Source organism: Podarcis vaucheri, assembly GCF_965113315.1.
Source record: "Podarcis vaucheri genome assembly, chromosome: 15".
NCBI lineage: Eukaryota > Metazoa > Chordata > Lepidosauria > Squamata > Lacertidae > Podarcis > Podarcis vaucheri.
In genome coordinates, this window is record NC_138753.1 from 40663097 (window position 1) to 40667054 (window position 3958).

Here is a 3958-nt window from a genome sequence, read left to right on the forward strand (position 1 = left end):
TAGGTAAGGGTTCCTCCTGCTGCTTCTGAGCATCTGTGCCAAGACAGTTATCTTACTCTGCCTTAATGAGTTTCAGTTGTATGTTTTGATTGGTTGGTTTCAGTTGTATGTTTTGATTGGTTGGTTTTGCATGCTACACTTCTTCCCCTTGAAATGTGATGGATTGTTGAAAGATTTCAGATCCACATTTTAAAACTCTTGGGTTTGTTGGTCAAATAGCTACTAAAAACTTAAAGTAAAATAATTTCACATGGAATGGTTATAGTTCCAAGGCTACAGGAATCAACATCTGAGCATGTACAAAGATGGTGGTGGTGATTTATACTTAGTCATGCTGAATGTTTGTGCGCACAAGCTACAAATTAACTTGTAATCAAACTGAATTTAAATTATGAGAATATTACAGTTCACTTGAGAGGGATTCAGGCTCAGCGGACATCAGATTCAACCTCCAAACTCACCAAGTAGGAGATTTGATGACAGGAATCACTTTGTGACTTAAGAGTTAACTTGAGTTAATTCTGTTAGTGTTAAAATCAACCAGCCAAGAAGGGGCTAGTTCTACATTTTGTGTAATACATTTTTATTACATTTTTATTCCATCTGGAGGACATATTTTTCATGTCTTTTCTTAAGACTCAAAACAACCCATTGGGCTAGGTTAACAGATAGTCACTTCTAGCTACTAGCCAGCCATAAAGGCTGCTAGCAATGATGGCTATGCTCTGCCTTCACAGTTTGAGTCAGTAATGTTTCTGAATACCAGTTGCTGGAAAGCACATGAGGGAAGAGTGTTCTTGTTCTTAAATCCTGCTTGTAAGTTTGCCACTGACATCCATTTGGCTGCTATGAGAGCAGGATGCTGGACTAAATGGGACATTAGCCTGAGCCAGCAAGCTCTGCTTGTATTCTAATGGCCATCACAAAATCACCCAGAAATCTTTGAGGCTGAAGCAAGGATTGCTTTGTACATCTTTGAAGCCTGGGTTCAATGGTTGCATTCAGTGCTAGTTCTACTCAGAGCAGACACATTGAAATCAATGCACATGACTAATTTAGGTACATTAATTTCAATGGATCTACTCCAAGTAGAACTTAGTTGGATACAACAACATCACTCTAATCACGACACAACACCAGCGCAGTAATGAATGAAACACCTGCAAGACCAGACGAAATCATCAACACAAGAGATGCAGCAATGTCTTACAGTGGCTTACACTGGGGATGATGTGGGCTTGTTATTCTAAGCAGGTTGCCTTATTTCATTTCATTTTATTGTTAGAATAATCTAGTGTACCAGAAAAGCTCAAAGGCACTTTCTACATATTCATCCTTTAAAGATCAGCTTTATCTCTTCCCTTTGCCTCTGGTTAATTCTTTTCTGTCTTCACAAAAGGATGCCTTATTGCACCTGCAGCATCATATTTGCAGTCAACAACACAAACAGCTCTTTTACTTGTAAAATTCATTTACCGCCATCCCCGTCTTTGTTTGCATCTGTGCAATTATCTCCCCTGCCCCGACACATAGATACATTTTTATTTTATTTTTTGGTCATCAAATGCTCAGACTGGTAAAAGCGTGCCAAAGTATTCTTTAATCCAGGGGAAACAAAGCAGGCACCCCTTCCTGTGGTGCTGAATGGGTGGCTCTGGAGTCATCCATGTCAGTAAAGTATAAAAGCTGCAGGGGGGTGGAATCTTCATTGTAGGAATATTTCATCCAATCATTACCCAAAGGCTGTGGCTTTTGTAGAACTAAATCTCTGTGGGGTCTCTAAAGTAGAAACAAAAATCTTTGTGTGACTAAAGGCTAAAACAAAACTGCACACTTCCAACTGAATCAACAGTGAAGCTACCTTTATTCCCCCCCCCCCTTATGTTAGTAACAGACATGGGATGTCATGTGGGAACTATTGTCTTAGATTTTCCTTGGCAGTGAGAGTCAAGTCTTGACATGATTTGACCTTAAAGACAACGCTCTTTAGCATTTTCATACCCACCTTTAACCCAAATCTGCACTATGGGACCCCTTTAAAATGAGTGCTATATACTGCTATGAACTTCCTGTTTCACTAGGTTTTGTTTTCTTTGGTTTGAAGTGCATTGCATATTATATCAGCAGCAGCAGCAGGGGTGTGCAATGAGAACAGCAAAAACAAAAACACAAAAGAGCAGATACATTTAAAATAAAACCAAACAAAAACAGTGTGAAGTAGACATTCATGAAAAATCAACACATTATACTTGACTTGGCAGCTAATTGGCAGCTGATGTAGTGCCTTTAACATTGGTCTCATGTGTCCATTGTAGAAAACCTCACATAGCAACCTAGCCACTGCATTCTGTGCCAGCTGCAGCTTGCAAGCCAAATATAAGGGTATCACCACATAATGTGTACTGCAATAATACAGTCTTGATGCTATCAGCACATGGATCCCAGTTGCTAGGCTATCCCTGTTAGTCATTGCTGGAAGGCCATCCAAAGCTGATAATTGGTGCTCCTTGTCATTATGGTTGCCTAGCGCTTCAGTGATAGAGATAGATTCACAATCACCTCAATACTATGTACCTATCCCTTCAGAGGGAGTGCAATCTAAGACAGGTTAATCTAAAACAGGTTAATCCGTAGCTCCCAGATTTAGGAACAACTTACTCAACATGCATTCACCTTATCAGGATTCAACATCAGTTGTGTTGTCTGCCTCTGTGGTCTCCAGCTCAGAAATACTAGTAGAACCCATTCTCTCTGATGGAGCTGGTGACTGTTAAGAGTAAATTAAGCCACTTAAACAAGGAGGCATATTTTAAAAATAATGAGGCATTAAAAATGAGGCTTCTCTCATTGAAGGCAGAACTGGCAACTCATACAAAAGTGCAGCTCCTATTTAAAGCTTGTCCAGCAGGAAGGTAAACGGCGTTTCCGTGCGCTGCTCTGGTTCACCAGAAACAGCTTAGTCATGTTGGCCACATGACCCGGAAGCTGTTCACCGGCTTCCTTGGCCAGTAATGCGAGATGAGTGCCCCAACCCCAGAGTCGTCTGCAACTGGGCCTAATGGTCAGAGGTCCCTTTACCTTTACTTGATGTTTATTGGTGCTGAAATAACGTTTGACGTCTGCTCTTGGCATATCCAGTCTAAGCCCTGCATGGAACTCTCCAAGGTGCTGGATGCATTTCCTTAGGTAAAGGTAAAGGGACCCCTGGCCATTAGGTCCAGTCATGACCGACTCTGGGGTTGCGCCGCTCATCTCGCTTTATTGGCGAGGTCAGCTTCCAGGTCATGTGGCCAGCATGACTAAGTTGCTTCTGGCGAACCAGAGCAGTGCACGGAAACACCGTTTACCTTCCCGCCGGAGCGGTACCTATTTATCTACTTGCACTTTGACGTGCTTTCAAACTGCTAGGTTGGCTGGAGCAGGGACCGAGCAACTGGAGCTCACCCCATCTAAGCCCTGCATGGAACTGTCCAGGGTTCTGGATGCATTTCCTTACCAGAATGCTAAACCTTGCCCTTCTTCGCTTTGAATCTCTCTGATTGTCATATCTGTCAAATTGCTGCAGCTGTTGTTTAGAACCAAACAACCTGTGGCTCATGCTCACAGTGGTGAACCACAGTTTCCCATCACATCTGAATCCAACCACTGTTATTTAATTCCATTGTGTTTTCAGATGGGACCAATCACCCACTAAGGTGTTAAGGGTGAACTCTAACTCTATGACAACTCTTCTAGAATCCGTAGCTTGGGATTCCAAATAAATGGCAGTATTCCATCAATGCATTGATGGAAATGAGTTATTTTATCTCCCAAATTATTGTTGGCTGTTACCCTGTTTGATTAAATGCTTAGTTAGGTTCATTTATCCAAATAAAGTAATTGCTTACCATTTTTCCAATCATGTATTTGGTTCCCTTGAGGCTCAGACTAACATCTACTCCACATTAAGAGTGTTGCT

The 3958-nt window shown here is 41.7% G+C and overlaps 1 long non-coding RNA gene across 1 annotated transcript; it reads right to left on the reverse strand.

Moving 5' to 3' along the window:
• Positions 1-1530: 1530 nt before the first annotated feature.
• On the reverse strand, positions 1531-3715 carry LOC309519778. The gene is made up of 2 exons (XR_014214015.1): positions 3497-3715; positions 1531-1779 (listed from the first exon to the last, which is right to left on the reverse strand). It is a non-coding gene; the product is annotated as an uncharacterized lncRNA (long non-coding RNA).
• Positions 3716-3958: the final 243 nt, after the last annotated feature.